Source organism: Dasypus novemcinctus, chromosome 22 (assembly GCF_030445035.2).
Source record: "Dasypus novemcinctus isolate mDasNov1 chromosome 22, mDasNov1.1.hap2, whole genome shotgun sequence".
Lineage (NCBI taxonomy): Eukaryota > Metazoa > Chordata > Mammalia > Cingulata > Dasypodidae > Dasypus > Dasypus novemcinctus.
Window position 1 is genome coordinate 74,658,000 of NC_080694.1, and position 18,419 is coordinate 74,676,418.

At 44.5% G+C, this 18,419-nt stretch overlaps 1 protein-coding gene and 1 long non-coding RNA gene across 2 annotated transcripts in view; one reads left to right on the plus strand and one right to left on the minus strand.

Moving 5' to 3' along the window:
* Positions 1–18,419, plus strand: part of LOC101442557 (saoe class I histocompatibility antigen, A alpha chain-like) — a 1,048,500-nt gene that overhangs the window by 322,755 nt on the left and 707,326 nt on the right. The gene's annotated exons all lie outside the window — the stretch shown is intronic.
* LOC131275380 (uncharacterized) lies at positions 2,040–6,860 on the minus strand. Its single transcript, XR_009182832.1, has 2 exons — positions 5,820–6,860; positions 2,040–2,957 (listed from the first exon to the last, which is right to left on the minus strand). It is a non-coding gene; the product is annotated as an uncharacterized lncRNA (long non-coding RNA).

Genomic DNA, 18,419 nt, shown 5'->3' on the forward strand with positions numbered 1-18,419 from the left:
TAAAGGAAACTGTCCATTTTGTCTCAGTTATCAAATATACTGGCATAAGTTGTTCCTTTTTGTCCTTATTATCCATTTCATGCTATAAATTTATACTTAAATACTTTTGTAATTTTAAGTTTATTTTGAAAAATTAAAAAATGTGGCATTTCTGAGGTACAAGTGTTTGGGAACAGTTCTCAGCACTGCATCATGGCCTGCCCCACCCCTCTAAAGGCCAGTCACCCCATCTCACTCTAGCCTTTTCCCAAGTCCCTGGCCTGATTCCACCCCAAGACAGTATTGGTTGGGTGAGGGGGTTATTATTTATTTTTACCCTATTTCATCCCAGAGGGACTCTAAGTAAGAACAACAGAAAAAACCACACAGAACAAGATTTTCAAAATTAAGTAAGAGACTAAATTGAGCTGAAGTGAAATTAAAGGCAGAAAAACACAAAGTGAAACCAGGAATAGGTTTAGCACCCACATATGGACTTAAGCTTTTGCTTTCTGACTCTAGGAGGTCCATGAATTGGGCTCTGAGTTTCCTGGGAACTAACTCAAAGAGAAAAGTTAGTGAAAGTACCCAAACTTAGAGGTTAGACAGTTTTCAGAAGAAACCTGGTAAAGACTTACTGACACTGGAGAGAGGTTCTTTTCTGGAAGTCGACAAGAGGACACTATGGTTGTAGTGAAAAGTCTCCCCAACATTATCCCTTCACAGGTACAATAGTACAGGTGTACCTAAGAGATGAGGAGGGTTCAATTCCAGAACACGGCAGTAAAGCAAATGTTACAATAAAATGAGTCACCCAATGCAGCAGTTTGATATGGTTATGAATTCCAAAAATAGATATTGGCTCATGTTTGTAATCTGATCTGTACCTGGGCTTGATTGAGTTATGATTAGGGCATTGAGTCCCCACCCCTTGGTGGTCAGGGCCTCATAGATAAAAGGCATGGCAAAGACCAGAGTTGAGGGCTCTTAATGTTGGAATTTTGATGTTGGAGTTTGAGGCTGAAGCCTTAAACAGGAGCCCCAGGAGTCAGAGAAACAGAAGCAAGTCCCAGGAAGAGAGGATCCCTGAGCCCAGGAAAGAGAAGCCTGAGGAAGGGAGGAACCCAGGAAGCCTGAACTCTAACAGACATCTGCAGCCTTTTTGCTCCAACACCTGACAATAGACTTTGGTGAGGGAAGTTATTCATGCTTTATAGCCTGGTATCTGTAAGCTCCTATCCCAAATAAATACCCTTTACAAAAACCTACCAATTTCTGGTAGTTTGCATCAGCACCCCTTTGGCTGTCTAATACACTTGAAATTTTTGGTTTTGAGTGCATATAAAAGGTATGCTTACACTGTACTCTATTAAGTGTGCAATAAATGGCTTTATGTCTAAAAAACAATGTGCATTCCTTAATTAAAAATACTTTATTATAAAAATACTAACCCATCTTGGAGTCTTCAGCGAGTCATAATTTTTTGTTGGTGGAGGGTCTTTTCTCAATGTTGACAGCTGCTGACTGATCAGGTGGTGGCTGCTGAAGGGTGGGGGGTGTGGGGATTTCTTAAAATAAGACAACAAGGAAGTTGGCCACATCCATTGCTCTTCCTTTCACTAAAGGTATCTCTGGAGCATGCGATACTGTTTCATAGCACTTTACACAGAGTAGAACTTCTTTCAAAATTGGGCTCAATTTTCTGATACCCTGCCACTGTTTTATCAGCTAAGTCTCTGTAATATTATAAATCTTTGGTGTCATTTCAATAATCTTCACAGCATCTTTTTTTTAACTTGTTTATTAACAATTTTATTTCAAATTCACAAAAGTAAAAGAATAGAAAAAAGCATCTCAACAATCATGGCAAAATTACTCCTAAAAAGTTCTTTTTTAGGTCCTTTTATCTAAACTAATTGCAACTGCTCACTCAGGAGTTCCTCTAGTGTCCAGACAGACACACAGATGAACACAGAGGAGTTAAATGACATAGTCAAGGTCTCATTATTATTCCAAAAAAAGAATAAAATTAATCATTTTCATATCTCACAAAACAAAACTCCATATTCCTTTTTTTACTTATAATAGAGTTAATGTGTTACCAAATTTGCTTTTGTTGCAAAACCATTACAATGTTGTTAACTATAACCCATAAATTGCATCAATTATGTTTTCCCATGTATCCCCACATACTTAACACCCTGTAATAGAAGAACATTCCTCAATTATTAACCACAATCTTCATCTACTTCCAAAATCATTGTTATATATTCCCCATATTATCTTCTGGCTGTCTTCCAACTAATGTGAATATTCCTAGACTTCTGGTTTCAGCCACAATCACATCCATAAACCAACAGTGTAACATTCACTATAATATGATACCATCAAGTTCAACCATTTCCAATATTTATCCGGGACCTTATTACACAATCTACATACATACAACATCTTCACCTCTTTTCATCCCACATTCCATCTCCCACCAATCTGCACTTCAGAATCCAAATCCATAATTCCAGCCATTCAGTTAATATCAGTGAGACCATACAATATCCATCCTTTTGTGTGTGGCTTATTTCAGTCAACATAATATCCTCAAGGTTCCTCCATGTTGTCATGCATTCCCCCAGTTCATTTCTTCTGACAGCTGAGAAACAGTCCATGTATGAATATACCACTTGTTTTTTATTCATTCATTGTTTCAGGACACGTTAGCAAATGTGAATAAAGCTGCTATGAACATCAGTGTGCAAATAGCTGTTCATGTCCTTGCTTTCAGTTATTCTGAATATATTCCTAGTAGTGGTATTCCTGGATCATGAGGCAGTTCTACATTTAGTTTCCTGAGGAACCACCAGATCTTCTTCCACAGAGGTTGAGCCATTTTACAGTCCCATCAACAGTGAAGGAGTGTTCCTATCTCTCCTTATTCTCTCCAACCCTTGATGTTTTCTGTTCTTTTAAGAGTGACTATTCTGCATGGTGAGAGATGATATCTCATGGTCATTTTGATCTGCATTTCCCTAATAGTTAGTTATGTGAACTTCTATTTGTGTGTCTTTTGGCCTTTTGTATTTCCTTTTTGGAAAAATGTTGAAATGTTTTGCCCAATTTTTAATAGGGGGGCCTTGTCATGTTGTCATTAAGGTGTATAATCTCTTTTTTGTCCTTCCACCTCCCCTCTACCCTACCCTGCTGTTTTTGCTGTCTGTGTCTATTTGCTGTGTGATCTTCTGTATCATTTCTCCTTTTGTCTTCTCTTCCTGTTTTTCTCCTCTAAGATTCACCAGGATTTGATCTTGTGGACCTCTGATGTGGAGAGAGGTTCCCTATCAGTTATGCCACCTCAGTTCCTGGTTTCTCTTGCACCTCACCTTGACTCTCCCCTTCATCTCTCTTTTGTTGAATCATCATCTTGCTGTGTGACTCACTTGCACAGGCACTGACTCACTGTGTAGGCATACTGTTTTTTTCACCAGGAGGCCCCAGGAAACAAACCCAAGTCCTCTGATATGGTAGGTGGAAATCCAATCACTTGAGCCACATCCACTTCCCTATAATCTATTTATATAACAGGGAGAGCAAAGCCTTATCAGATATATGGTATTCAACTATTTTTTCCCATTGAGTTATCTGCCTTTTTACTTTCTTGACAAAGCCTTTTGTCAAGAATAAAATTATTTAATTTTTGTGCTGTTATATTTATCTACTTTTACTTTTGTTGTTTATGCTTTGGGAGTAAGATCCAAGAGACCACCACCAAACACAAAATCTTGGAGATGTTTCCCTACACTTTCTTCTAAGAGTTTTCTGGTTCTAGGTTTTACATTTAGGTCCTTGACCCATTTTAAATTAATTTTGAATAAGATGTGAGCTAAGGGTCCTCTTTCTTTCTTTGAGATATGGATGTCCAAATCTCCCAGCACCATTTTTGAACAGGCTATTCTGATCCAGTTGAGTGGGTTCACAACCTTGTCAAAGATCACTGGACCATAGATGGGAGGGTCTGTTCTGAATTCTAGATTTGGTTTCATTAGCCAATCTCTCTATCTTTATGCCAATACCCTGCTGTTTTTACCCCTGTAGCTAGAAAATATGCTTTAAAGTCTGGAAGTGAGTGTTCTTCAATTTTCTTCTTTTTTTTAAAAAATATTTTTGGCTATTTGGGGACCCTGATTCCTTCAGATAAATTTCATAATTGGGTTTTCAAATTCTACCAAGAAATTGGGAAATGGATGTGGTTCAGCCAAATGAGCTCCTGCCTATCATATAGGAAGTCCAGGGTTTGACGTCCAGGGCCTCCTGGTGAGCACAGACTGGCCCACACAGTGAGTTGACTCCATGAGGAGGGCTTCCCTGCATGGGAATGCTGTCCTGAGTGACAAAGCCACCCCACACAGCAGTGCCAGCTGACATGGAGAGCTGGTGCAGGAAGATACGCAACAAGAGACCCAGAGGACAGAAAATAAGAAGACGTAGCAGAACAGGGAAAGGAGGTGGCACAAGAGTGTAGTCGCCTCTTCCCCACTCTGGAAGGTCCAGGATTTGTTCCTGGAGCCACCTAATGAGAATATAAACTGAGAAGAACACACAGAGAATGGACAGAAAGAGCAGACAACAGGGAGGTGGGGGTGAGAAATAAATAATATAAAAAAACTAATCTTAAAAAAAATGTTGTCAAAAGAAAAAACTCTACCAAGAAAGATGGTGGAATTTAATCAGGATTGTATTACATCTATAGATTAGTTTGGTTAGAACTGATTGACATCTTAATGATATTTAGTCTACCGACCAATGAACTTGGAAATATCCCTCCATTTATTTAGATTATCATTGGTTTCTTTTAACACTCTTTATGGGTTTTTGAATACAGGTCCTTTATGTCCTTGACTAAATTTATTGCTGTTTGATTTTTTTATTCGCTATTGGACATGGATTTTTTTTCTGACTTCCTCCTATGATTGCTCATTAATAGTGTATAGAAATGCTATTAATTTTTGCATGTTAATCTTGTATCCCATCACCTTGCAGAAATTGTCTATTAGTTTTGTTGTGGTTTTTTGAGGATTTTCTTAGTATCATATCATCAGTCAATAATGAAATTTCTTACCTCTTCCTTTCCTATTTGGGTACCTTTTATTTCTTTTTCTTGCCTAGTTGCTCTAGCTAGGGCTTCAATCACAATATTGAATACTAAGGGGAGGGTGGGCATCCTTGTCTCATTCTCGATATTGGTGGGAAATCTTTCATCTTTCACCATTAAGTACAACGTTAGCTGGAGGGACCCCAGGGGATGTGGCTGCACCTGGCTCTTGGGAGTTCACTCTTAGGGGACTTGAGCGCCAGGCTCAGAGGACTCTCCACATGGATCCAGTCCCATGGCTGCTGTATGGACCTCCCAGTTCATTGAGGATTTGGCCTCACTCCCGGCAGACCCCCACCTGAGAAGGACCCCCCTTGCTGGCTGCTGGCAGGTGCACCTGGTCCCCAGGATCTACCTGAGTCATGGCCTGACCAAGATCCTGAACTGGGGTCCACAGAGGGAAGGGCATCTTGCAGGTGCACCTCTTCTTGGAATTTTAAGAAGTACGAATACATCTCCTCACAGGGCTGTTGCTAAGATTATAAGAACTAATCCAGGTAAATGCTCAGCTGTTGTTAGGTTATAAGACCTAATCCAGGTAAACCCTCAGCACGGTCCTGGCACCCAGGAAGACAGCAGGAGGTGGTGGCTGCTGTGGTATCACCAGCGTCATCCTTCCAGTTAGCGGAACTGGTTTACATCCCAAGGCCCGACTGATAACTCAAACTCCAGTCCCTGATCTTCACACACTTACCTGCTGGAGGCAGAACACTTCCCAGGACGAGGTGGAGACCGGAATCAGCACAGAGGACCGGACAGTTCCAGGTACTGAGGAAAGTCAAGGCGAAGGAGCTCCAGGAGAAGGTCATCCAGCAGGGGGCGCTCTCTCAGGAGGAGCTTTTGAGCTGGTTCTTCAAGGAGAAAAGGATGTGCAGGACCAGGGAAGGGCACATGGAACCAAGTTCTCCTCTTTCTGGTTTAGTAGGATGTGGAGCCACCGGAGAAGGGAGGCCCGTTCCCAGCCCCGCCTCCTTTAAATGTGTCATTTCCAGGGAAGGGGCTTTCACCCCACCCCACCCCCCAAAGACAACTCTGCAGAAGAGCAGGGGGCTCTGATATACCCACCCTGTCAATCATTCACACAAACACCCAAGCCCACCACAGGGCTGTGCTCAAAGAGTCACAGTGTTAAAAATTGATTTTCTGATATAGGGAGGACACACCTGGCCCACCAAATGATTATAAATAATAATCATATTTTTAGACTTGTCCCGGAACAGCTGTTTAATCTATGAAATGAATAGTACTCAAATTAGTGTCTAACACCATTTAAAATGTAAAATTCTAAGGGGAACTATCTGCTATAGTATACAATAAATCTGGAACCAAGAGCAATCAGAGCTACCTTCCACTCCTCTTTCCCACCCAACTCCCCTTTTCCTCCAGTATTTTCAAATGTTGTGTGGAAGGGCAGCTTCCAGGCTCTGGCAGGCTCTGGAATACAGGCGTTTTCCTTCCTCTGTGTTCAAGCATTGGCCGTCTGCTCTGGGAGGGGAAGAGAACACTTGCCTTGTGTTTTGTGCCCTCCTTGAGAGGAGGGGCTGAACCAATTACCACTGAGTCAGGAGGTGACTCTCACCCACTTGTTCAGGTCTGGAAGGGCCTTGGGGCTTCTGGGGAATCAGCTCCAGAGGATGAAGTGCTTGCTCCAGGTCACCAGGGTCCCAACCAGGGGCTTTCTCACTGAAATGTGTATTTCCTTTTGTCTCCAATTTCATCTCCACTTGTCTCCTCCCCCTTGGATAAAACAGCACACAAGTTAGAAAGTTGGTTGAAGGCTGCTTTCTGCCCTGTGCCATACCGCCCTCTGGAGGCAAGCAGAGGTGATGCCCATGTCCCCCCATCTGCACTGGCCCCACTGCCCCTTCCTCTTAGGTCTAACTGAAAGCCTCCTGCCCTGGCAGGTGGGGAGAGAGGTGACACCACCTAATTTTCATCACAGACCCAAGAGCTTCCTTTCCTGTGAGTTTAGCCTCATGCACTAGGAATTTGGACTTAATTGGCCTCCAACTTCTCTGCAGAGGTGAAATGAAGACTTTCGTGAGTCCAGAGCCCATTTCTGCAGACCTTGTCAAAGAGCTCCGCACCCTCCACGGGAAAATACTCACCTCCCAGAGATGATGGGAATGTTCTCGGGTACAAGTGAAGGGACCGCAGCTCCCCCGTTCCCCTCAGCTGCCCTTCTGCTCTCCACCATCTCTGAGTTTTCCCACCTCCCCACCTGGTAAGCTTTCCCTCAGGGACCCCCACTCCTGAGGCATCCCCTCTGCTCCCCAAGGGCAGACCCTGTGTACTGACACTGACCATGGGGGGGGGGGGTTGTATCTCTCTCCCCAGACCCCAGAAGGCTTCTCCGTGTCCTCACCCTGCACCAGCACCTGCTATGCTGGGGATGCCCATAAACAACACGTCACAGCTCTATTTCCGCTTCCCTCATGCAACTTGGTGCTCCACCTGCAAACAAGTTCAGGTAAAGAGCTGGGGTGTTGGGTGCTGAGCACGTTCCCACCTGGTGGGCTCTGCGTGACCCTAAACTGGTGACTTTCCTAGATGCCCAGACGTCGGTGCTGAACCCCTTGGCCACGTCTTTTTCTGGCAAAGGGTTTTCTTCCTTGCTTTGGGAAGGAAGGTTCCTGGTACCTGAAAGACTGGGACACAGAGAGCTTCGGTGCCTGCCCCGGGGTCCAGAGGAGGGGGAGGCCACACAGGCAGGGCAGCCCATGGTTCTGATTTTATTTTGTGCTCCCACATGCTCCACCTTGTCTCCTCCTCCAGTGGAGATGCAGAGGCAGGCTTGACTGGCCTAGGGCACAGCAACGCCAGGTTCCAACCAGTTTTGGGGATGAAATCTAAAATAAAAACTCTTCAAATAATCATTTTGGGAAAATCGGGTCTCTTGGGCTGGCACTCAGGAGAGCTGTCTCATGTTTGCGGTAAAGTAGCTTGTGCTCAGTGTTAAAAATTCCAGCATTTTCAGAGGGGAGAAACCCCACTCCACTCCATTTCCCTTGTCATGCCACATAGTCAACTACTGGTTTCAATTTTTTGTGAATCCTTCCAGTTTTTTATACAAGTGTGCAGCTTTATTTTATTTTATTTTTTTTTACACAAGTAGAGCCTACAGTCTCACCCAGGACATGGTTAAATGACTTGTCTGTCAAGTTGTCCAGCTGGCCTGTGGCTGCTGGATGTGGAGTCTGCAGGTCCCCCACCCTGGCCTGAGTCCCGGGCCCTCCCACCATGCTCAGACCTTCTGCACTCGCATCCCCATGGGCTCTGTTTCACTTACTGCATGTTGAACTAGGGTGTAGATAGGCAGGGCTTTCCTGGGTGGGTGTGGAGCAGAACAAACCAACAACTGCTCATGCTGCATCTGCAAGTCCCCCATGCGTCCTTCTCTGCCCAGTTCCCTGAGAGATGTGGACAGTATGTTTGGAGGTGCTGAGCCAAAAGAATTGCCCTGCAGGAGCAAGGACAGAGGAGGAGGCTCTGGGCTGCCAGCCCCCATAAGGGATCTGTACCTTCAGCACCCACTGCCCCTTGCCTGCCATCCCTTACCCACAGCCCTGGGCTCACTGGCAGCAGATGTTGTGTCAAGATGGAGGAGGACAGCAGCCATGAGGGCCGCTGTGAGCATGAAGCTCTTTCATTAGAAAAGAGAGGAAAACTTTCAGACATTCAGTGAAGATAAAAAGGAACTTATTGATGTCATTGAGAGACTGAAGAATGAAACTGCAGAAATGATGAAAAGATTGGCACCTAACTTCTCTAGAGGAGAGCAGCACTGCTCAGAGGAGCAAGCAAATAGCTGTGGGAAGAAATTCCACGTACATCCCAGAGGGGTCCAGTGTCAAGCAGAGAATGGCCTGCTGCACTTTCCCAGAGATGCAGCTGCTCCTTTAAACAGGATAGGCCTACATAAGGCCCAACAGGGACTCTGGGTAGAAGGGACAGGCCGAGCGTGACATCCTCCACCCTCTGGAGCTCCTCAAGTTTGACGATCTCAGCCTGGCACAAGACTTACTCAGTTCTCCAGAGCCTTCAACTTCCAGTGGAGCCTCAGAACATCGACGCTCATGGGAGGCCGTAGTGTCCCTGCTGCCTGTGCCATCCCTCATCCTCTAGTCCCCGGTGGGGACTCCATGCTGTGCTCCACAGTCCTGCTCCACTTGCCTTCCCTGCATGATGAGGACAAACCCTGGAGCTTCCTGCTCCACCTGCCTCCAGCACAAGGAGCGGGATGAGCCCCCCAGCGCTCAGGCCCCAGGAGCAGGCACCAGGGAGGCGGGGACCTGCCAGGGGCTGCTGCAGAATATGTGTGAAAGTGTCATGAAGGAACCATTCAGGAAGCAGATGTAGGTCAACTGATAGAGTGTCTGCCTACCATATAGAAGGTCTAAGGTTCAAACCCAGGGATTACTGACCTGTGTGGAGGTGATCCACATACAGTGCTGATGTGGGCAAGGAGTGCCATGCCACACAGGGGTGTCCCCTGCATAGTGGAGCCCCACGTGCAAGGAATGTGCCACCTACAAGGAGAGTTACCCCACATGAAAAATGTGCAGCCTGCCCAGGAGTGGTGCCACACACATGGAGAGCTGACACAGCAAGATGGTCCAACAAAGAGACACAGATTCCCAGCGCTGCTGACAACAATGCAAATGGACACAGAAGAACACACAGCAAATGGACACAGAGAGCAGGCAACTGGGGTAGGGGGCGGGGAAGGGGAGAGAAATTTAAAAAAAAAACAAGGAACTGTTGAAAGCCCCCAGGGACGAATTCAGGAAAAGGACACTTTTCCCTGGACTTGGAGTCTGCGTGTGGCCCCACAGCGGGTCTCACAGGGTCACCGAGCCCATGGCTGACGGTTCCGACCACTTTCTTCATATTTAAAGGTTTAGACAAAATGAATGCTTTATTTTACCACCTAACACTTTGACCAAATTTCTTAATGTAATGAATAAGGTGCTTTCAGAGATTTAATTTTCCACGATGAAGAGGAAAAGCCAGCTCTGGATGGGAAGGTGATGTAAGGTACAAACACCTTTAGACCCAACAGCGGGGCACTTAGAACTGCTGGGGACAGTTTAAACCCAAGGACCCCTGACCAGGAGGTTGTTGGGAGCGATAAAAAGAATGTATGTTGAACTCAGCGAGAATCAGTAGCACGGCTGCCAGAGAAGAGCCAACCCTCTCAATTAAGCAAACTATAATTAGCCCCTCACAATATGTCAGGTCCCACAACATGGCAGAATCCAAATCTGCCTTGTCACTTCCTCATTCTTCTTCCCCTTCAGGTCTTTGTTCTCTGTCTTCCCGCCACTGCCCAGGCTGACAAGGCAGTGCGCAGGCACAAGGCAGGTAAACTGAAACCCACTCTACATATCAGTAGTGACCACAACCAATCCCTAACTTTCACCTCCACCCATTACCCCTCCTTTTCCCAAGAGTATATATCCTTTGTTCCCCTCAATAAAATTTGCAGCTTGATCCTCACCCTGTCTCGCTGTCATTCCTCGCGTCTCCTGTCTCATCATTCTCCTCCACGCAAGCCACGAGCCCCAGTTCGCAGCCCCGCTGGCCGGGGCATTCACAGCTGGCGCCCGGACGTGGGACTTTTGGCTTGCGTGTGAGAGGGAACCGCCGCACCCACCAAGATAGAGAGCTCTCTTCACTACTAGCCGATGCAGAGGCGAAACTAGCGGCGCAGAGGTCCAGGCATCCGGGAAGGATCCTGTCCAGGAGGGAGTCCTGGGAACCTACTCGAGGTAAAGTTTCTTCTAGTCTCTTCATTTTTCTTACTTTTTCTAAAATTAAAGTTTTTTTCTTCCATGGGACAGGAACAATCACAACACGATCTATTTCTTAATCAAGTAAAGGAAGCACTTCAGGCGCGAGGAATTGTGGTAAAAAAGAAGGGTCTTAGTGAATTTTTTTAGGTTTATCATAAAAACTTGCCCGTGGTTCCCTGAGGAGGGAACCATAGATGAAAGATGTTGGAAAAGAGTCAGTGACTGTTTGAATGACTATTATAAGACTTTTGGTCCCTCCCGAATCCCTGTCACTGCATTTAGCTATTGTCAACTGATATATAAGATGATTCGGGCTTCCCCCCCGCTTCCCTGATGTTACTGAAATCATCACAGAAGGGGAGACTGCTTTAAAATTAAGTTCTCAACCCCCTTCAGGTTGCAGTAAAAAGTCTGAGCATCACTCGCAACCCCATCACTTACATTCAAACTCACCCCTCAGTTTAATTTCCTTTGATAACAAACCCTCCACTCCTTCTACCCCCTCCCCCGAGGATGAGGTCTGTGAAAATAACCCAGAAACTCCCAATGAAGATGTAAGTTGTAATCTTAAACTGCTCTCACTTCCGCCCTGCCTCCTCCCTCACTAATATTAAGCAGGGGCCAAAATAACCCTTTTCAAAGTTTGTAGGCAAATTGTGCACGGCTGCAGAAAAACTGGCGATATCAACACAGAAACAGACTTTGTAAAGCAAATTGCCTTTGTAAATGCAAATGCAGCTTATCAGGCAGCAGTTAGACCTTACGGAAAGTAGGAGAACTTGTCAGGTTACTTCAGGCTTTGTTCTGAAATTAGCCCTGCCTCGGGCGCTGGCTGGGGGGAGCGCAGCAGGTGGCAGGCGGCACTCGGCCCAAGCCTTCCTGGCCATAGCACCCTCCTTGCGCTCCGCGGGCGCGGGCTTAAGTGCCTGCTGATTGAAGCCCGCCAAAATCCACGCCACCACGAAGAGCAAGGCACTGCCCCTGCTTCCCATTAGGGAAGTGGGAAACAAAGGCAGCCACAAGCCCCAAAATCCAAACAAACTTTACGAGGCAATCAACTTTATCCAGGCAAACACTAGCCCACTTTCGCAACTTTTCAAACTCCCTGCTGTCTACATGACAATGTAGCTGTGGGCTAGTGGGGGTTAATAGAGTTAAGCCACTGAAAAAAGAGAAAAACATGGCAACATTGGTGTTCTGTTTTATTTCCATGCTAATTCTAATTGGGCTTATTTAACCAAGATAATAAAATTAGTACAAAATTTTTATCAAGGTTTAAAAAGAAATTTTCAGTTTTAGATCAGTAGTTTATTCCTGAACTTCAAGTCTCAGTATAGTCTTACAGAATAATAATCCAAAAATTTGTGTTAATGGTCTAAACTGCTAAATTAGAGTTTAACTACATTTATGCTGCTCAAGTTATTTTAACTGATTGCTGATAACTAATAAAAATGTTTCCAAGCACAAGCTTTCATATTACAGGCAACATGAAGTCCAGAAGAAATCTTCAAGGGTATAATCTATGATATGCTATATAACAGAAGATTTAAAAGCAGCTATACCAAGAAAGTAAGAATTATGAGTCAATCGTAAATAAATTATATATTTCTGTTAATGTGTTGTAATTGTTCTGTGTTTGTCTGTCTGTTCGTTCAATGTCAATGTATATTGTAATACCTCCGGATGGTAAATATAAATTACTAGAAATTTTTAAAAGAGCTCTATTCAAATGGCCAAAAATCAAATAAGCGCTTATATTAATACTTAAGTTTATTATATTAATACATAAGTTTAAATGTTAATAAGATATCTACAATAATAAAAATTGTAAATCTTAATTAACAAAATTAACTGTACGTCTTCATAAAAAGTTGTTCTCGCCTAGATTAAAATAAATAACTTATCTTTCTTCACAGGATAATATGAAAGATGTAAAACTTAAGTGAACATTTGGTTAAAAGTTTGTGAAAATGCTAACTGAAATTTAATAAGTCTTTGCAAAAAGGTGTTTTGTCCTAAAGTAGAATGGCTAATTTTTCATAAACTCTTGAAACTTAATTTGCATGTGGCAAGTTGTAAAAGGTATTGTGATAATTTTAAGTAAGGGAATGTGCTCTGTAAAGATAAAAGTTGTCTTCAATAGTCTATATGGTTATAAATAAAAGGTTTAATAAAGCATTGTTTACATTAAGGTATTAAATGGCTAATTCCAAAAGGTCATTCTTAAATATATATAAAACTGAATTGATGATGATTATAATAAAAGGTAATTTTATAACAGGAAAGATTGACAGCAACCAGCCTCCCCTGTCAACTTGCTTCTAAAAACCATTTCTAATATTGCATGCTACTAAGTATTTAAAGAAAGGTTCATTATTTTAACAAGCTTGTTTAGTGTTCTCAGTATTATAAGAAGTTTGCTTAATAACTTTGATGTATGCTATATGGAATGTGTTTTTATTATTAAAGAAACAAAATAATTTTGTCCTGAAATAAAATAATTGACTATTGGAAAGAGTAGAGTATAAGACGGAACCTGAGTGAATGCTGAAACTGCAGAAAGTTGGTGGAAAAGGAATTTTTACAGTTAAAGTTAAATAAAATTTAATGAGTCTTCGAGTAGTATGCTGATGCAAAGTTAATTTTTTTGTTCTTTCTCAAAGCCTCTCACCATTAATCTGTTTTGGTAAAGTTCTTATCCTCAGTCAGTATACAAAGAAAGTCTGTCTTGTGTTTCTTGTGCTTATCATTTCCTAGGTATTCCAAGAAGGAAAGCTTTATCTCTTAAAGGAACATAATGTTCAAAACTGCTTTCTCAAAACCTAATCCTGAACAGTAGCCTTTTATTCCAAACTAATTATGAGATTTGTTCTTTTACCTTGAAAGAAAAATTAAAGTAATAATTAAGTTCATTTGATATGTTATAAGCTAAATAAAGGTGTTTTACAGTGTTATAAAATTAACAACTTTTTCTTCCCTTAACCCTCTATTAATTAAAGTCGTATGGATAAAAGGTTTCTATGAATGCTTAAAAGTGTACAAAGTTACCAATATTTCAGCATAATATTAAAGAAAAGTACAATGTGGTTGTTCATGGTTTTAGTTATTATAAAAGAGTATCACAAAACAACCTCTTATCATAGATTAAAGTAACAACATACTATGCAGCAATCCCAAACACTGCTAGTTTGTTGCAAAAAGTTAAAGTCCAGCTGTATTGCTATCACTTTGTTTTAAAACTTGCTAAGACTTTCTTTAGTGTCTTCTTAAACAAATCAAGCCAGCTGCATTCCTTTATCTGTAAAAAACCCAACAATAAACTTTTGCAGTGCTTTTCAAGGCTGTGTGCATAGCCCAACCATCCTGTACAGTATTTACTGATAGTAATAGTAATGGAAAAGCAGCATACGTTACTTTTCAAAAAGAACAGGTTTGGCCAACTCCTTATTCATCTGCTCAATGCACAGAGCTTTGAGCCATCATTAAAGTTTTACAAATGTTTTAAGAGCCCTTGAATATTGTCTCTGATTCTGAATATGTATGCCTTACTGTCAAGCATATTGAAACAGCTCATATCTTTGCTACTGATGAGTTATCTCAACTTTGCGCTGATTTGCAACATCTCATTAGGTTAAAATCTATTTACATTATTCATATATCTCTCATGCCTCTTTGCCTAGTCCTATGACATCAAATAATGCTCGAGCTGATTTATTGGTAAGGTGTTTACAAAGTGCTCGCAATTGCCATGCTTTAACTCATATTAATGCTAAAGGCCTGTGAAATAAATATCAAAAGTTAATAAGACTACAGGCACAAGGAATTATCTGTACCTGTCCCACCAGTGAACCCTTAACTACAGTGTCTTTTCAGGCTGGGACTAATCCCAGAGGCCTGACTCCTAATCAATTATGGCAAATGGATGTTACATACCGTCCCTTAGTAAACTACAATCTGTTCACGTTTATATTGACACTTATTCTCATTTCATTTGGGCTACTGCTCAAAGTGGGGAACAGTTTCATCATGTTCACTCACACCTCTGGTCTGCTTTTGCTGTAATGGGATGCCCTCTGAAAATTAAAACTGATAATGGACCTTCTTACATTAGTAAATCCTTTGAATCTTTCTGTTTAAAATATGGTATTGAACATGATACCAGCATTCCTTATAATCCTACAGGTCAAGCCATAATTGAATGCAGCCATCATACCCTAAAAACTATGCTTTTAAAACAAAAAGGGGGAGATGATGGTATTATAACACCAAAAAATCAATTAGCTAAAGCTTATTACTTTACATTCTCTTAATGTTTATAATTCATTAACACCTGTGGAATGTCACTTAGAAAATGTCAAACATCTACAGTAGACACAGGAAATGAAGATCAACCAATATTCTGGAAAGATATTTTAAGCAATGTGTGGGAAAAAGGCAGGATTAAAGTAAGGGGGTGAGGCTATGCTCTTATCATTTCAGAAAATGGATAACAAATTTAGTTATCTGCGAAAAGGATTAAACTCCAGAATGAAGAGATGGAGACTTCTACAACTTCTGATGATGGTGATCGTCTCGCTGGAGCTGGTACTGGAGTAGCAGCCCTAACTACACAACAAACTTTCTTCTCCTCTATCAGGCGAGCCGTCGATGAAGATATAGCCCGCGTGGAAACCTCCATTTCCCATCTAGAAAAGTCCCTAAATTCATTATCTGAGGTTGTCCTCCAAAATTGCAGAAGGCTCCTCTTAAAGAGGGAGGGATTTATGCGGCATTAGGAGAGGAATGCTTTTTTATGCTAATCATTCCGGCCTTATTAGAAATAACGTAGCTCAGCTCAGAAATGGACCAGCAAAGAGTAATAAAGAGAAACCCAAGGAAACTTCTCCTGGGGATTCAGTGGAATCCTTCCTTACATCCTCCCTATACTAGGCCCATTAATAACTATACTTCTCATACTGTCTTTCGGACCTTGGGCCATAAAAAGAATTATTCAGTTAAGGACCAGGTTGACTCCGCTCTTGGCAAGCCCATTCAAGTACACTACCATCGGCTCTATCTCGCTGATCAGGGTATATCTATGGACCATCCAGACTGCTTCCCTTAAAACATCAATCCTCCCTGCCTATAAGCTGCTGAGTGCAAGGTACAACACTGCAAGAGACGGTTAGAGGTAAGCACAACCTAGCTGTTCTCTGAGAAGCATGCCTCACTAATTTAGGGGACCCGCTCTGTTCGCAAGGGCCACTGGGCAGGGTGCTTCGATCGCATGCATCGACAGCATCCTGGTCGCTCCGGGAGCTGGGCTGGTTAGCCAATGACGGGCAACTGAACTGACCTAACAGTCAACCTAAGACAGGGACATGGCCTTTCGCTGCCATGCTTCCCAATGACGGGTAAGACTGGTCACGTGTGTGAGTGAGCTAAAATGGCTCACCGGGTGCAGTTCCGACCTAAGACAGGCACGGTCCCCCCTTTTTTATTCGCCCTTGTAGCGCAGTCGGTAAAGCCCCCTCTTCACATCGAGAAAATGAGGCCTCTGTTTCCCTCAGTTAGCCATGCAGAAAGTACTGTGCTAATAAAAGAAAAAGGGAGGAGATGTTGGGAGCGATAAAAAGAATGTATGTTGAACTCAGCGAGAATCAGTAGCACGGCTGCCAGAGAAGAGCCAACCCTCTCAATTAAGCAAACTATAATTAGCCCCTCACAATATGTCAGGTCCCACAACATGGCAGAATCCAAATCTGCCTTGTCACTTCCTCATTCTTCTTCCCCTTCAGGTCTTTGTTCTCTGTCTTCCCGCCACTGCCCAGGCTGACAAGGCAGTGCTCAGGCACAAGGCAGGTAAACTGAAACCCACTCTACATATCAGTAGTGACCACAACCAATCCCTAACTTTCACCTCCACCCATTACCCCTCCTTTTCCCAAGAGTATATATCCTTTGTTCCCCTCAATAAAATTTGCAGCTTGATCCTCACCCTGTCTCGCTGTCATTCCTCGCGTCTCCTGTCTCATCATTCTCCTCCACGCAAGCCACGAGCCCCAGTTCGCAGCCCCGCTGGCCGGGGCATTCACAGGAGGTGGTCAGCCCGCTGCTCCCTGAGGACGGCCCCGTGCAGTGGTCAGCTGGGGGGCTGAGGGCAAGTGCCTGGGGAGGCGGCCGTGGGCCTCCAGGAAGCCTTTTCCATGGGAGCTCATTTCCACCCCAGGACACACATGGACACGTGGAGCCGCTGGCCGTGAGGACCGTTCTGTGACGGGGGCTCTGCACAGGGGTCTTTTTCCCACAGCACCTGCTGCCCCTGCCCCCTCGTAGACCACCTTGAGTTTGCACCTGGAGAAGCCATTAACTGCTCCTGTGGGAAAGGAAGTCAAAGAAGACCTCGGGCTGCACGGGCCTCAGTTCAGTTCTGAAGAGCAGAGGGAATGTCCAGAACGACCCCCGAGCCTTGACCCGCTGCGGCCCTTTGCCAGCGGAGCTGACCTTGGCGCGGCTTTAAGTCCCGCTGCTAGGCTGAGGGGGCTGCGCCTGGAGCTCTGCGTCACGCGTCAAAGGGCTTTATGGCGCATTCCCAGGCCTGTAGGCTTCGTTACTGTGCTGGTGCCTGAACCCCAGCCTCGGCTTTTGAGAAGGCGCCCGTCGGCTCCAGGGCCCTCTGTCTCTGTACACCAGCTCTGGGCTCTTCACCGCGAGCACAGAAATCGGCCCAGAGCTGCCGCCGCGATGCCCCTCCGCGGCCAGGACGCTGCGTCCCACGTCAGGATTTCACGCCCGGGAAAACTGTCTCCTCCATCCCGACTCTGACCCCTGCTGTGACCCTGGAGCACAGGGCTCTGTCCTGGGCTTGGCCTCAGCGCTGTGACGGGACAAGAGAGCAGGAAGGAAGCACCTGACCAAGCGCTCCTCTGCTCCGTCACGGGTGGGGGCGTCACCCACGGCTGGTTCTCTAGGAGGCTGCAGACGTGGGGCTGAGGCTCCAGGGGCCTGCCGTCCCCAACTCCAGGCTCTGCAGCGTCCACAGGAGGGCGGGCCGCCCTCAGGCAGGGGCCCAGAAGCCTCCCCAGGTCTGCCCAGCCATGCTGAGGGTGAACGGGACCCTCGGCGCGGGGCCTGGGCTCTCACCTGAGCACAACTGCTCATGTTCATCACACCCCAAAAGTCCATCCTCCCTGCGTGAATGGTCAGTTCAGCTGTGGCCAGAGACAAAAATCAGAGACGGGGAGCAGTAGTGAGCAGGGGCTGGGGGTGGAGAGCGCAGCCTTTCTGAGACCTAATTGGACTGACTGTGCACCCCAGACAGGGGCTTCAGGTCACGTGTGTTTTGACCAGTTTATCTTGGTGGCAAAGTAAGTCAAAATGGGAGCTGTTTATAGATGCGGCAGCTCTAGTGCCTCAGGTACAGGGTTGCCTGTTTTCCAACGTGCAAACGCACATCTCTGCATAAACCTGCACAGATGGCTAAGAAGTTAGGTCTATGGTGAGCCAAAAGCCACGACTTG